This window comes from Dermochelys coriacea, chromosome 8 (assembly GCF_009764565.3).
Source record: "Dermochelys coriacea isolate rDerCor1 chromosome 8, rDerCor1.pri.v4, whole genome shotgun sequence".
Classification (NCBI taxonomy): Eukaryota; Metazoa; Chordata; order Testudines; family Dermochelyidae; genus Dermochelys; species Dermochelys coriacea.
In genome coordinates this window covers 96548740-96566478 of record NC_050075.1, presented here as the reverse complement: position 1 = coordinate 96566478, position 17739 = coordinate 96548740, and positions in this window count along the sequence as shown.

The window sequence follows — 17739 nt, the reverse complement described above, 5'->3', positions numbered from 1 at the left end:
AGGCTGCACCTGTGCACACTGCACACCGCACACCCGGACTGGCACACGCTGCACCCGTGCACACCGCACACCCGGACTGGCACACGCTGCACCTGTGCACACCGCACACCGCACACCCGGACTGGCACACGCTGCACCTGTGCACACCGCACACCGCACACCCGGACTGGCACAGGCTGCACCCGTGCACACTGCACACCGCACACCCGGACTGGCACAGGCTGCACCCGTGCACACCGCCCACCGCACACCCGGACTGGCACACGCTGCACCTGTGCACACCGCACACCGCACACCCGGACTGGCACAGGCTGCACCCGTGCACACCGCACACCGCACACCGCACACCCGGACTGGCACAGGCTGCACCCATGCACACCGCACAGGCACACGCTGCACCCGTGCACACCGCACACCCGGACTGGCACACGCTGCACCTGTGCACACCGCACACCCGGACTGGCACATGCGGCACCTGTGGACACCGGTCACCCGGACTGGCACACGCTGCACCTCTGCACACCGGTCACCCGGACTGGCACACGCTGCACCTCTGCACACCGCACACCGCACACCCGGACTGGCACAGGCTGCACCCGTGCACACCGCACAGGCACACGCTGCACCCGTGCACACCGCACACCCGGACTGGCACACGCTGCACCTGTGCACACCGCACACCCGGACTGGCACACGCGGCACCTGTGGACACCGGTCACCCGGACTGGCACACGCTGCACCCGTGCACACCACACACCCGGACTGGCACACGCGGCACCTGTGGACACCGGTCACCCGGACTGGCACACGCTGCACCTGTGCACACCGCACACCCGGACTGGCACAGGCTGCACCCGTGCACACCGCACAGGCACAGGCTGCACCCGTGCACACCGCACACCCGGACTGGCACAGGCTGCACCCGTGCACACCGCACACCGGGACTGGCACACGCTGCACCTGTGCACACCGCACACCCAGACTGGCACACGCGGCACCTGTGGACACCGGTCACCCGGACTGGCACACGCTGCACCCGTGCACACCACACACCCGGACTGGCACACGCGGCACCTGTGGACACCGGTCACCCGGACTGGCACACGCTGCACCCATGCACACCGCACACCCGGACTGGCACAGGCTGCACCTGTGGACACCGCACACCGCACACCCGGACTGGCACAGGCTGCACCCGTGCACACCGCACACCCGGACTGGCACACGCGGCACCTGTGCACACCACACACCGCACATCCGGACTGGCACACGCTGCACCCCTGCACACCGCACAGGCACACGCTGCACCCGTGCACACCGCACACCCGGACTGGCACAGGCTGCACCCGTGCACACCGCACACCGGGACTGGCACACGCTGCACCTGTGCACACCGCACACCCGGACTGGCACACGCGGCACCTGTGGACACCGGTCACCCGGACTAGCACACGCTGCACCCGTGCACACCACACACCCGGACTGGCACACGCGGCACCTGTGGACACCGGTCACCCGGACTGGCACACGCTGCACCCGTGCACACCGCACACCCGGACTGGCACAGGCTGCACCTGTGGACACCGCACACCGCACACCCGGACTGGCACAGGCTGCACCCGTGCACACCGCACACCCGGACTGGCACATGCGGCACCTCTGCACACCGCACACCGCACACCCGGACTGGCACACGCTGCACCCCTGCACACCGCACAGGCACACGCTGCACCCGTGCACACCGCACACCCGGACTGGCACACGCGGCACCTGTGGACACCAGTCACCCGGACTGGCACACGCTGCACCTGTGCACACCGCACACCCGGACTGGCACACGCTGCACCTGTGCACACCGCACACCCGGACTGGCACACGCTGCACCTGTGCACACCGCACACCCGGACTGGCACAGGCTGCACCCGTGCACACCGCACAGGCACACGCTGCACCCGTGCACACCGCACACCCGGACTGGCACACGCGGCACCTGTGGACACCGGTCACCCGGACTGGCACACGCTGCACCCGTGCACACCGCACACCCGGACTGGCACATGCTGCACCCGTGCACACCGCACACCCGGACTGGCACATACTGCACGCATGCACACCGCACACCACAAACCCATACTGGCACACACCCATACTGACACACGCTACACCCGTGCACACCCAGACTGGCACACACTGCACCCATGCACACTGCACACCACAAACCCGGACTGGCACACACCCATATTGGCATACACTACACCCGTGCACACCGCACACCACAAACCCGGACTGGCACACACCCATACTGGCACATACTACACCCATGCACACCACAAACCTGTACTAGCACACACCAGTACTGGCACACACCACACACCCATGCGCACCACACCCCCGTACTGGCACACAGTGACATACAAGTGCATGTGTGCATCTTTACATACATGTGCACCAAGGGCCACACAATCTCACATGGGTGTGTACACACGCACATGCACCCATCCATTCCAGGGATAGACATATTAGTATTCTGTACTTACAGCTACATAGCAGGTTCAACTACTCAGCCACCAATTCAATAGGTTCTTAGTGGCACGACAAGCTATACCAGTCATACTACAATATTAAGTCATACCACAATGTAAGGGGAAATCATATTGGACCTTAGAAAAGGAAAGGCCTAATGTTTACATTAAGCTTAAATACACAGGGTCAGATCCTCAGCTGGTATAAAATGGTATAGCTACACCAATTCACACCAGCTAAGGTCCAGACCAACACTGTATTTTTCCTGGGAGTTTTCTCACCAACCAAAATTGGTCCAATAACAGATATTACCTCACGCACCTTGTTCCTCTGTTTTTCCTGGAACACAGGTTTTATAACTTTTCATGTTGATTTTTCTTTTTAGATGTTAAGAATCTTTTTAAACTAAGAAAAGAAGGAAATTTAACATTGAGGCTGCTACAGTACTGAGCTCATTGTGAATTTCCTGCTCTGGGCCACTTACATCCAGCCGTTGTGTGGTTTAAGCATATTTGTTCTTGTAGTCAGATTGTTTTCTCTCGACAGTTCAGTGATGACATTTCAAGTTACTGGGCCAAATTCAGCCCCGGTGTAAGCGGATGCAACTTCACTAAAGTCAATGCGTGAACTGGCTTATGCAAAGTGTGAAATGACTAATAAAATACCAGCAGAGGCCGCCACATACTTAATAATGTAATTATCAATTAAAGGACCCCCTCACCTTAACCCACAGAGCTCCTTGAGCTGTGCCCTAGAGTAAAACATTACAATGAAAGTAACTGAGGGAATGTAGTGCAAAAAGGGGGGCGGAGGAGATAAGTAATAAATAATAATAAATAGGGCCAACATGTCAGTCTAAAAGGGCCCTTCTTTCTACCAGAGAGGTGTGATAAGGACTTGGCTGGATTCAAGGGGAAAGCGAGTCCCATACCTAGAGACCACTGCAGGAAACGCCTGACACCTTAAGGATAAGGATGGGGTCTCTAACCTGCAGATGCTGGGCCTGATTCTGATCTCTCACTGGTGTAAATCAAGATTAATTTCACTGAGGCCAGCATGAGTGAGAGGAGAGTCAGACCCAAAGTGCAAACACCGATGGCTGCCATGACAAAGGCTTGTTCACACCCACTCTTGCCACACTGCATAAAGTAATCAGGGCCTGTGCAGAGAACTCCAGTTCACCTGCACATCATAGACAGTGTGCAAGTATCCTCCACTGGCTGCTTCCAAAAAGCACATTACAATATATTTTAGGTCTGGAGTGCAAGGGCAGCAAGTGCATTTACTACTGGTAAGACTCTTTCCTGCACTAGTTCACCATGACTTTGCTGGATGCAAGGCTTGTGTTGTGAATGCTTTCTCACCCCAACACTGTCACTCTTTCCCTGATCTGGATCATCAAATCCCATCCTCATACACCTCAGGAAAGTGAATCATTGGGCCCTCTCACTCTCCGTTATTTCAGTGATGATTTTTCCACCAGCCACTTGAGTTCACAAGTCTGGATGCTAAGGGCTGAGTTCAGAGTGTGACTGGCTACTCGTGTATGAAGGTTGCAGGCTCAGGCCTGTCCTTTCTGCCTCCTCTCCACCTCTGATGGAGTCACCATTATTGTCCCTGGAGTGGCAGAGAAGGGAAGGACGTCCTTTCCCTGAGAGTACAGGCAATGCTGGCCTGTAGTCAGAAGTGGGGGGAAGGGGTAGTTTGCTTCAGGCCCCTTGTTTGAGAGAGCTCCCAAACTGACTGGTGCTGCAACCTGGCACGAACCGGAGTGGTGCTACAATGCTGCATGGCAGGTCGCAATGCCACGTGCTCAAATTTCCTCATGATGGAGAGGTGGCCGGACCAACCCTGGGTGGTGCAGTGACCCCATGGTAGACAGGCAGGCTCAGCACCCTGGATAGGAGCCCCCACTGTGATGTGAGTACAGGGCAGGCTTGCTCTATTCGCCTCCCAGGACCTCACCTCAGTGGTAATTTTTCTGCATGGAGGGGGGTCCTCAGTTTGCCCCAACACCCAATAAAGTTCTGTGTGGCCCTGTCTGGGGTAGAATTTTAGTTTTACTTTCCAAAACTCTTCAGTTAATCTGATAGGAGCAAGAATGTGATTTGGACTAAGTGGCCACAGAAAGGGATAAAAACCTCCCTGTGTGGGTGACTTGGTTCTTAGGTGCAGGCACATAGGAGTAGGGCTGTTTGTCTGCTTATTCCCTTCCGAGGCTAAGGGCGAGGATGTGGATGGGGAATGAACAGAACCTTGCCTCCCCTACTCAGTGGCAGAGTAGCTGACCCAGCTTGGACGCTCTCTAATAAATTTGCAGGATTGTCATTCTGTGACTCACTCTGAAGCCTAAAACATCACTGTGACATGCTGGAAGCCACTACTAGCATGGGTGAGAGCTCTTTTTGTTAGAATATCACCAGGTTGAATCAGCACTGGGTTTTGTGGTCTGTTACTGTCCAATTTTTAAGTTCTCAGCCATCTGGACTTTATGAATCACACCCGTCTGGAACACTGCTACAGTAAGGCATGTATCTACATCATGCCAAGGACCCTCGACCATTGTGATCAGAGGTAATTAAACCAATCACTACCCTTACTCTGCAGCTAATTTGCATGCAACAGTTTCATTGATTGTATTAGGGAGATGGATCAAAGATGACCCAGCCTTAGTGCCACAGCACAAGTATTCAGCTACTGGGAGGTAGTAACTGACCATTATAATAGTAAACTAGCACCTCTCAGCAGCAAAAAGGAAAAAGAGAGGGAAGAGCAATGCAGAGGGGTGTTTGTCAGAAAGCTTGCTGAAGCTATTTCTGGGTTGGTGCAATATAGGAACCACCCCTTGCTCAGGGCTGTCTCTATACTCCCTTAGAGCTAGATTGTGAGTAACCCTGCTCCTATTCAAATTACATCAAGACCAAACAATTAAATTCTCTCATTATGATGCATTTCCGAAGTCTGCATGCTCTTAACATGGCAGTGATGTAACTTGGTTCTGAGACCAAAAACAAATCCCTGACCCCATTGACCAGGAAAGCTATGCTAGCAACAACCGCGATATACGTGCAGCTGACTGATCATGCTTTCACTGTAGACCAGGGCCATAGAAAAGCACAGATCCCAACACAAAAAACATTCATGACGGTGGGAAGAAAGATTGATGTTCGAACAAGTTTGGTTACAGCAGCTGTTCTGCTACTGATGGTCTGGGGCTAACTGTCATCAATGCCATGATGCTGGTTCCTCCGTTTCCAGATGCTTCTACAGAAGTGGTTCTCAGACTTTTATACTGGTGATCCTTCACCTACCAAGCCTTTGCATGCGAACCCCCCTTATAAATGAAAAGCACTTTTTAATATATTTAAACACCATTATAAAAGCTGGAGGCAAAGCAGGGTTTGGGGTGGATGCTGACAGTTCACAACCCACCATGTAATAACCTCATGACCCCCTGAGGGGTCCCAACTCCCAGTTTGAGAACCCTATTCTATAGGCACCCAGGTTCTTCTTTACAATGAAGAGCCTCAACACCTGTATGGGCAGCTGTAAAAATGGAGGATGGAACACAGCAGTCTCTGATTCAAGCTGCTGTTCTAGGAGGAGGGAACAGGAGCTGCTCCCTGAGATCAGAGTATGAGAGAAGGGAACAAGGAAGCATCTGAAGGGGATAGGACCAGAAAGTAACAGGGGGCAGAGGAACAGGAAACAACAAAAAATAGATGAGGAAGTACATTAAATGAAGATGAAAAGGGGATGATGCAATTAATTTTTCCCCTCCCCCCACAATGGACAGCCCTATTATGATCTGATCCCTGAAATCCACAGGAGTCCACTGGAATCAATGGATAAAATACTGTCTCCAAAATACTCTTCTTATATTACCACCTTCACTAGTAATCAACTGCTATGGTAGCCACAGGGATGTTGTCTGAAGCAAACAGAAAAGGGGATCTCCACAAGATATTCTATTTAGATGCGAGCCATGCTCTGGGGTCTCAGTTTCACTGTGTAGGTTTTCTCTGGAGGAAAAGAACTAAAACAAAAGTCACCTTTAAAATAGACTCTGAAGAGCAAACTCACAGATATGATTTATTCACTGGTTTCCATACTGAAAGCCCTGCTTTTGCTTCTGTAAGAAAAAACGGTGGGTGAGTTTTGAAATTTTTAAAAGGGATATGCTTGAGATTGAAATGCCTTAGAACGCCCCCTGCTTTAACAGTTGTTACAGTGAGTAGATGATACCATCAGGATTCTATTTAAAATAAAAAACATTCCTTGCAGGAGAGATGAAAACCCTGTTATAAATAATCCCATTTTCAAATGTGCTATTAATTCACACACACAAATTAATTTACAATGTCATGCAAAAATCCAGGCTTGTTTTTATTTTAAATTTACTGCAACACAAATAGTACAAAAAACAAAGCCAGACAAATTCTTAACCAAAGGGGATATCTGTGGAGATGGGTTCATTTTTAAAGATTGATAATGTCCCTTTAAGGCAGCACAAAAACCATGAGTCCTTTCTTATAATGGTTTTCAAATGACCTCCTAAATTCAGACAGCAAGGTCAAACTGACCACCCATTAACTAGTGGTGTGCTCAGCCGTTCCTTCATAATTTACAGATCTGTTTAATAAAGAAAGAAGTCCCCCAGATCAGTGTGATTTTTATCTTACAAAAGCCAATCTCTCTTCAAATGGAACTAGTAGCCAACGTATCCTGGACTTGGAAAAACAAAAGAAAAATCTCCAATCCACTTTAGATACCAAAAATGTAATAGGTGGCCAGGTTCCCAGGATCAAAGGCTCAGTGTGATTCCTTCGGTCCTTTTTATTGGAAATTTGGCAGATAACTGTTCAGGATTCCAGATAAATAGGACTATTCTACCTAACACATTCACTTAGGGTTACTGTACTTTGGATGCAAAAACTATGTTAGTTATTTCTGAAGCAATTATAGATTCATCTCACACAGTAGATCCATCATGCATACAAAAAAGCAAAACAAAACCGACTACCTACTTTAAAAGAAAATTGAAGCTGCAAATAGTTAAACCCTCAAAAGTTAGGAAATGCTAGAATTAAGGTTGCATTAATTCAACCCCGTGTGTATGCATTATAATTAAAGAATAGCATATTTTTCCACAGGACGTCTGCCTCATGCAGTACACAGGATGAATGATGCTCACCGAATGGGTGATTCTAATATTTTGTTTTCTCCTCATTGGCATTAGGGCCACACACTGAGCATATTCAGTGCAGAGTGTGGATGGCATGCAGTAAATGCAGAAATGTTAATCCCCTGCTGGGCATTTCTATGGCGCTCATCACCATACCATCAGAGTGCTTCACGAATGTGAGTTAATCTATCTTCACAATACCCCCTGTGAGGTGAGGGGTAGCAGTATCCCCATTTTACAGATGGGGATCTAAGGCACAGAGATTAAAGCAAAAATTGTCAAAGGTGTCCCCTAAGTTTAGGGGGCAAAACTTGAGACATTGCACCTGAATTTTCAGCATATTAAGGCAATATCTATACTGCACTTTTGTTAAAACTTGTCGCTCAGGGATGGGAACACACACCCCCAGATGACAGAAGTTCTAACAACGAAAAGCACCAGTGTGAACGGTGCTTATTGGCAGGAGACACTCTCCCGCTGACAAAGCTACCGTCCCTTGTTGGGGGTGGTTTTATTTTGTCATCAGAAGAGCTCTCTCCTGGTGACAGAGTGGCTACGCTGCATGTCTTACAACAGCATAGCTATACCATTGTAAGGTGCACAGTGTAGACATAGGTTTCAGAGTAGCAGCCGTGTTAGTCTATATTCGCAAAAAGAAAAGGAGTACTTGGGGCACCTTAGAGACTAACAAATTTATTAGAGCATAAGCTTTCGTGAGCTACAGCTCACTTCATCGGATGCATCCGATGAAGTGAGCTGTAGCTCACGAAAGCTTATGCTCTAATAAATTTGTTAGTCTCTAAGGTGCCCCAAGTACTCCTTTTCTTAGTGTAGACATAGCCTTAGTACTGTATAGCACTTAATAGGTTCAAAGCACAGCCCCCATTGACTTTGGGTGCAGTAGTGAGCACTCAGCACTTCTGCAAATCAAACACCAGGTTTTAAATTGCAAGGCATACACAGTGGCCACCTGTGAAAAGTTTGGTTTATGGGAGCTGCCCAGCATCACACACAAACTCTGCAGCAGAGGCAGGAATAGAATCCAGTTCTCCAGGGCAGCATTCAACTGCCTGAACCACAAGTCCACCTTTTCTCTTTCTGCAGTTCTCTACCTCATTCACTCCACACCTTCCAATGCACCCAGGTTCCATGGCCCATTGGGGACATTAGTTGGCAGCTCCTTCATGGAACTGCAAGCATGGGCATGTACCCAATGTGGTTCACAAACTCCCGACACCTGCCCCTTTTGTGGCAAGAGGGAGACCCTGGCAGACATTTATGTAGAGTGCATCAGGTTGCAGCTCTTCTTCTGGCTCCTTCAGAACCTCTTACTGGGGTTCCAGCTGCACTTTTCCCTGCACCTCCTGATCCAGGCACACCCCATCCATTGGTCCATCACATCATGGGACCTCCCCATCAACCTCCTCCTAGCACTGGCCAAGATGGCCACCCATCACACCAGGAGGAAGATGTTGGACAGATGTTCTGCAAGTGTGGGGCCTATTTCTGTTCCCTTGTCCAATCATACCTCTGAGCAGATTGCCCTTGGAGAGTATCCACTGACTCCCTAAACGTCTTTGAGGAGTAGTGGACGTTGTGGGCTTTCTGCTTGATGTCCCCTTCTGGTTACAGAGTAGTAGCCGTGTTAGTCTGTATTCACAAAAAGAAAAGGAGTGGCACCTTAGAAACTAACAAATTTATTTGAGTATAAGCTTTCATGAGCTACAGCTCACTTCATCGGATAGATCTCAAGGTGCCACAAATACTCCTTTTCTTTTTGCGAATCACTCTACAGCTGACCTATCAGTCAGGGCCCTTAAAGAAAACCTGCACGACACTTTCAAAAAGACAAGTCTGGGAACTTTTCATAACTTTGCTAGACACTAAAAATCATGGACTGAATATTGTAATAAGACATAAATCCAGTGTGTCTAATCTGTAACTCACTACCCCCACAACTACTTCTTCCCCACTTCCTTTCCGCCCTGTGACCGGAGGGGTGTTAACGAGCCTCTTCATTTTGAATGGTCCCTTGAAATGTGTTAACTACTTATGCTAAATCTGTTCCACCTGGTATTTCCCTGAGACACATTGAGTACATTTCCCAGACCTGAAGAGCTCTGTATAAGCTCAAAAGCTTGTCTCGGTCACCTACAAAAGTTGGTCCAATAAAAGGGTATTACCTCATCCACCTGGTCTCTTCAACCCAAAACTTCTAGTGTGGCAAAGTTACAACCAACTAAAAATGGGGTCCTATACTGGGAAAAGCATTAGGTAACCTTAACCATAGGCAGCGCTGCCAGTTCTTCCTAGAACGACCTTGTTAATATAAAAGTGGTGTGGCAAACAGGGTTCAAGTTTGTTCACTTATATGCATGTAAAGATATGGACTCAGGTCCCAATCCTGCAATGAGATCCTAGAATCACAGAAACGAAGGGTTGGAAGGGACCTCACAAGGTCATCTAGTCCAGCTCAATATGCTGAGGCAGGACAAAGTAAACCTAGACCATCCCTGATAGGTGTCTGTCCAAAGTGTTCTTAAAATGACAACCTCCCTTAAAAACCTATTCCAGAACTTGATTATCCTGTTAGCATAATGACAGGTTTCAGAGTAGCAGCCGTGTTAGTCTGTATTCACAAAAAGAAAAGGAGTACTTGTGGCACCTTAGAGACTAACAAATTTATTAGAGCATAAGCTTTCGTGAGCTACAGCTCACTTCATCGGATGCATCTGATGAAGTGAGCTGTAGCTCACGAAAGCTTATGCTCTAATAAATTTGTTAGTCTCTAAGGTGCCACAAGTACTCCTTTTCTTTTTGCGAATACAGACTAACACGGCTGCTACTCTGAAACTTAACATCTATGAAGACTTATGTTCCCCCTCAATCGTCTTTTCCCAAGACTAAACATAGGTCAGATCTTCTAAACTTATTTTTATTACTTTCCTCTGGACTCTCTCCAGCTTGTCCATATCTTTCTTAAAGTGTGATGCCCAGAAATGGACACACCAGCTGAGGCTTCAGAAGTGCTCATGAAAGCAGGAGAATTACCTCCTGTGTCTTACACACAACACTCCTGCTAATACCACCAAAAATATTAGCATTTTTTGCTACTGCACCACTTTGTTGGCTGGTATTCAATTTGTGATCCACTCACAGCATGAAATCCTCTTAGCAGTACTTCCTACTACCTAACAGTTATTCCTCATTGTGTATTTGATTTTTTCTTCCTAAGTGAAGTACATTGCACTTGTCTTTATTGAATTTCATCTTGTTTAATTCAGACCAATTCTCCAGTTTGTCAAGGTCAGTTTGAACACTAATCCTATCCTCCAAAGGGTTAGCAAAATCTCACAACTTGGTGTCATCTGCAAATTTTAAGTGTACTCACTATTCCAGTGTCCAAGTAACTAATATTAAAATAGGATCAGACCCAGGACACGCCCCTATGGGCCCGCTTTAGAAACATCCCACCAGTTTGACAAGCCATTGATAACTACTCTTTGAGTACAGCTTTTCAACCAGTTGTGCATGCATTTTATAGTAATTTCATCTAGACCACCTATCCCTAGTTTGCCTATGAGAATGTCACATGGGACTATGTCAAAAGCCTTACTAAAATCAAGACAGATAGGGAGGAAGCTGTAAATGTGATCTGGCCAATAATCCTGTCATATAGGAAATTAGGCTGGCTTGGTATGACCATTGCCAAAACCATGCTGGCTATTTCTTATAAGCCTATTATTCTTTAGGTTCTTGCAAACTGATGGTTTAATAATTTGATACCTGGAAAGACACTGGAACAAAGTTATAGTCACTGGTCTATAATTTCTTGTATGCATGCTCCTGCACCTATTCCGAGACCTTCTTAGGATATAGATATTCAGGCCTGTCAAAGGCCTGTACTCTAATTTAATTCTTATCACTTAGCTAGTTATAGAGGTATAAAAGAAAGAATCAAAAATCACAGTCTGTCGCTGTAAGGGCCTTCTCTCACTGTGACAGTCTGAGGCCCTGTGCTTAGGCTAAGATCGGCTAAGCAGCAGAAGCAGTCCTAAACTAGGAACAGGTTTCAGAGTAGCAGCTGTGTTAGTCTGTATTCGCAAAAAGAAAAGGAGTACTTGTGGCACCTTAGAGACTAAAATTTGAGCATAAGCTTTCGTGAGCTACCTCTCACTTCATCGGATGTATCCGATGAAGTGAGCTGTAGCTCACGAAAGCTTATGCTCAAATAAATTTGTTAGTCTCTAAGGTGCCACAAGTACTCCTTTTCTATAAGCTAGGAAGCGACCGGTCACATCCTCACATTCCAAACTAGTCACATTGAAATCAGGTGCTATTGGGCTGTTAGGAATACAATCCTATCCTGATAGTGCGTATCACCTCCAGAGAAAGGGAAGTGCCTAGAAGATGTAAAAGAAAACTTAGTTTGATAGCATCCTGTCTGGCAAGAACTCACTTATCAAAAGCTGGGACGTGAAATCCTCTTTTCTTTGTTGTTCTGTCACTGTAGTCCCCATTTCCCTATAGTTTGTCTGTATAATCTCTGTCTGGTTCTGTGACTGTTTGTCTGCTGTATAATTAATTTTGCTGGGTGTAAACTAATTAAGGTGGTGGGATATAATTGGTTAAATAATCATGTTACAGTATATTAGGATTGGTTAGTTAAATTTCAGGAAAATGATTGGTTAAGGTATAGCTAAGCAGAACTCAAATATAGTCTGGGAACAGGGAATGGGGGGGAATTGGAATCATGTTTTGCTAAGGGGGGGGCAAGAATGGGAACAGAGACATGGATAAGACTCTGTGGTGTCAGAGCTGGGAAGGGGGACACTAAGGAAGGAAACTGGAATCATGCTTGCTGGAAGTTCACCCCAATAAACATCAAATTGTTTGAACCTTTGGACTTCGGGTATGGTTGCTCTCTGTTCATGCGAGAAGGACCAGAGAAGTAAGCGGGTGAAGGAATAAGCTCATAACAGCCCTACTGAAGTCTGTGGGGCTCTACACAGCTGTAAGAATGCACCTACAAAATTCTCATTGCAGCATGGGGGCCTTAAATAAAGCTTGGCATGATAGTTTTCAGTAGTCCTTCCCCAGCACCACTGAAAAGCAGATCAGCCTGCAATCTAGCTATTTTCCTAAATATGTTTGGAGCACTGACCTCTGCTGGTAAACAAAAAGATTTGAAGAGAATTATCTGCTGTCCTGTTCACCAAGTACACAGACCATTAAATTAAGCTAACCTTCTCCAAAACACCCCCACAAAATTACACTATGCTAGCTTAGCATTGGGTATCCTATGCATGGCTGAATTACAGTGGAAAGTGATCCTTAGATATAATTTGTATCATCCTTTGACTGCCTTCAGCTTGAAAGGTGCTATATAAACTCTCCAAATCCTACCAAGTTCTCCCCAGAATTACCACCATGTACCAAATACATTAGTCAGTGAATGGTGCTTAAGAACCATACAATAGATTTGATGCATGACATTTTAACACCTCGTGGGAGCTTTCTGATGCATCTAATACAAGTTGTTGTATGACCCATCACTTTTGCTCAGTATACTCCATTACTTTAGGGAAGTTTACAATTGTTGATGAACTGGGGAAGAAACAACAAATTCATTGGTCAGAGGTTGAGACTTGAAAAGTTAAAAAAGAGAGACAAACGTCAAAAGTAGAGAAAAATAGAGGGCAGAAGGGGAAAGACAGCGGATAGCCTCTGCAGCTGTTTGTGTCTGAGGGACTAATCATGGAAGGAGGCACTGACCTAGAAGCCAGGCATGCCTCTCAGCGGCTGGGAGCTGGCTGCTCCACAAAAAGCTATTTGTATGTTACAGACATTGTGCCTTGCTCAATGCAGTCTCTGTCCAAGAACACTACTCGGAAGGCTGAGACCACTTCATTTCAAGGATGTATTTCAGCTTTGAGCAGAGGTTGAAAAATCATGCACCAATTTTCCCAGAGAGAAAAGTGTCAGACCAACCAGCTAAATCTCAGAGTTTAGCTACCTTTGCCTACTAATCCCCTATTGATACTTTGTTCATTCAGATCCTTTTCAAAGTTGGAAAGTAAGAGGAGATGCATAGGTTTGTAAATAGCAAAGTTAATTTTACAATCCCACTTCAATGATTATATAATAGGCCCAGAACTTCAACCTTTATTTTAAAAGAACACTGTGCACTTCAACAGAAGCTAGTTAAAGCTGCACCCAGCTCATTTCAGACATTCTGCTATAGTTAACCTTTTTAGAAAGGTGACGGGGTTCATAAAATTCTCACAACCAACCCCACTTGGTTGGATTTACTTTCACTTTCAACAGACAACACAGTAAAGGGCAACAGCTCAACTTAGTGAAGCAGGTCTAGCCACTTGCTATATGCAGTTTGCCTTATATGAATTGAAATAATGGCGAGACCAATTGTAGAAACGTTTTGCAAGTTCTTCTCCACTAACCACACTGCAGACTGAGGCTGCAGTGATGGACAGGACACAGAATCCCAATTTACTTTCAGACACAGGTAGCAAATAAAGGCTATTTTTATTTAGAGGCAATAGTATATAAAAAGGCTGTAAATGTTGATCTGTTAGGCCCTGAGGGAAGTAGTAATTATCAAGCAGTTAAAAACAAAAACAAAAAACCAAAAACCACACATTAAAGCAAATCTGTTCTCCCACATGTCCTTTTGGGCTATATAGTAGTCACCACTTCCGTTTGTTAGAGTAGGCATATGGATTTTAAAGAGATACCATTTAAAGAGATACTTTTGAGCAGAGAGCTGTAGCTTTTTAAAGAGATCACACAGTAATCAGTCCTTGCCTTGCAAATACCTCTCCAGCTAGTTCACACAGGGTTCAGCAAATCCTACTCAATAGTAGTTGGGGGAAGACAAGTCTCCACTGCAAAACAAGCGGGACCCACCTCAAACATTTACAAAAAGAAAAGGAGTACTTGTGGCACCTTAGAGACTAACATTTATTTGAGCATAAGCTTTCGTGAGCTACAGCTCACTTCATCGGATGCATTTGATGAAGTGAGCTGTAGCTCACGAAAGCTTATGCTCAAATAAATTTGTTAGTCTCTAAGGTGCCCCAAGTACTCCTTTTCTTTTTGCGAATACAGACTAACACGGCTGCTACTCTGAAATCTCTCAAACATTTAGTTTCAGACAGAAGTCTGCATTTTAAGACTCCTGGTATCAGCCATAATACAACTGGTTACAACTCATAGCACACATACACCTCATGTCCACCTTCCTGCTGTACTGCCAAGAAAAACAGGTGCAGAATTTTTAAGTGTTTGAAACTTTTAACAAAACCATTTGAACAAGTCAGTACTAAGATGTAACTCATTGAGTTACCAGACCATATTTTGGCCCAGGTAAACTGTGTAATAATGAAAAATGAGTAGGTCAAATTACAAAAAGCCAAACAGGCAAGAACAAAAATCCTGCCCAAATGCCAGGCAGACCTTAAATTCAGCGGAAACCTTAAATTATGTGGGATTTAAACATCAAGTCCTTAAATTGAGGTTATCAGTTTACAGTAAATGCCAAGAGCACCATGGATGTCTCAAGTTTGTTTTTTTAAACATAAAACCCTAATGGGTTACTGCAGAATGTATTACTTGCTACCTGTCATCAAGTCACTTGTTCCTCACACCAACAGAACTATTAAAAGCCAGTTACATGAGCAAGATCTGTCCTATCCAAATTCCTTTGCAAATAAGAGTTAGTGTTAGAGCCATGTTCTAATCTTGGTTACTTTGGTGTAAGACAGGTATGTCCACTGAAGGGAACGGAGTTAAACCAATGGAAACAAGACTTGAACCTACATCCACCACCATCACCCTGAATCCCTTTTGTAAGTTTTCAGTTTGCTTTTTTGCTGAAAATATTGCAGCTGCATCTCAGAATTTCTTACTACATATATTTGTGGTGTGGTGCCTGCACTGGTAAAGATAAAGTAACTGCACACAAGTGTATTAATCTATTTAAGAGGTAGTGCGGTCCCTTCAAATGTGATGACACGCTTGCTTACATTTAACTAATGCTCGGAAGCTACCAAAATACATTTCAATATCTGCCTCACGTGGAAAACAAAAAGGATGAAATGCTATCACCAAAATATATCTTGCTTACCATTCTAACAGATTTCAGAGTAGCAGCCGTGTTAGTCTGTATTTGCAAAAAGAAAAGGAGGACTTGTGGCACCTTAGAGACTAACATTTATTTGAGCATAAGCTTTCGTGAGTTACAGCTTATGCTCAAATAAATTTGTTAGTCTCCAAGGTGCCACAAGTACTCCTTTTCTTCATTCTAACAGAAAGGTTTATCAATTCAAACTTTGAGTTGAGCTGTTATACCAATAAAATAAAAACCTGCAGGATCTTAAAGGGGAAAAGGCAAAATGCCACATTTATTGTGAATACAGAAAGAATAATAGTAAGCAGTTAGTTAGAGCTATAACATTCCATTCAATCTCATATTTATTCACACATTCATTCATACACACACACACACACACACACACACACACACACACAGGTTCTGCAAGGTTGTTATCATAGTTACCAGCCTTAGAGTTACTCATGCCAAGCCACTGGCCAGGTGGCCTGGACATGAGGAGGGAGCAGGGCCTTGTCAGATGCACATCTGATGCTCCTGGAAGTTGGTTTGCAGAATCAGACCCCAAAGTTCTCACTTTCTAGAGTCCATTTTTATAGGAATTTCTTCCTATGCAAGTCTATGGGACTTGCTTCATTATGCTATTGCTGAATCAATCAGCTGATGGCACATTCCTGACGGCTCCGTGCTGCCAGATGTTATCTTGTTCTTTGGTTCTCCCATTCTTGAGGCTATTGGGTGGATTCCAGTCTGCCATCCGGGGGTCCTCTGGTTATTTCCACTTGATGCCTTCTTCAGGCGATGGACACTGGATTCTTAGGCTGGCACTTCCCTGATCATTCAGTTATTATCCACACCAAGCATCCATCCACATACATCCTCCATCTCTATTTTAATCACAATTGTTAACAAAGCGAGATGAATACAACAAAAGGGCAGGGAGTCTCTGGGTGCTGTTTCTGTTGTTACAGAGTATTGCTTTGAGTGTCTCTGTGTGTGAGTAGTTGTTGTTACAAAGAATTGCTGTGAGAACAGATTTCAGAGTAGCAGCCATGTTAGTCTGTATTTGCAAAAAGAAAAAAAGGAGTATTTGTGGCACCTTAGAGACTAAAATTTGAGCATAAGCTTTTATGAGCTACAGCTCTCTTCATCAGATGCATTCAGTGGCCTCTAAGTGGACAGTGGACTCTGTCTTAGACTGTACTGACACAATTAGCAGCTTGCAAGTTTCACACAGAGAAGGAGAGAAACAGTACCAAAAACCAAGAGACCTCTTAATTAGTAATACCCTGGAATTTAAACTATGGGGAATCAAACTCGTTTGTGATTTTAATACATAACCTCTTTAATATGATCCAGCACAGCCTTAGAATTGCTACTTGGAAATTCACTAGGCAAGCTTTACTAACTTTAATGTTTTCTACATGTCTTTATGTAGATCAATTTAATTTAAAACCACTTATCAGTAACAATTCTGCACCCTCTTGAAACTAAAATCTAAGTTGCTAGTTTCTCAAACTATATAATTTATAAAGTAAACAGTACTTGCTTGTGTTCTTTAGATATGGCTCTCTGCACAACATTTTGTTTTGCAGCTATTTTGCCATCAGACAGAAATGTTGCCCCTTTTATCCGATAGCACAACATTCATACTTTTGAATCACTTAAAGCACAAACTACTTGCACTAAAGAATGCTAAGGGCCAGATCTACAAAGGTATACAGTTGCCTAAAGATGCACATAGGTGCCTAGTGTAAGTGTTACAAGGGGCATATCTGCATCTTTAAGTGCCTAAGCACCTTTGCAAATCTGGTCCTCATTCTTTAATATGAACTGGCAGGCAAAACATACCTGGTAAACAAGTGACAGATTAACCCTGTTCTCCTCAAAAGCAGATACT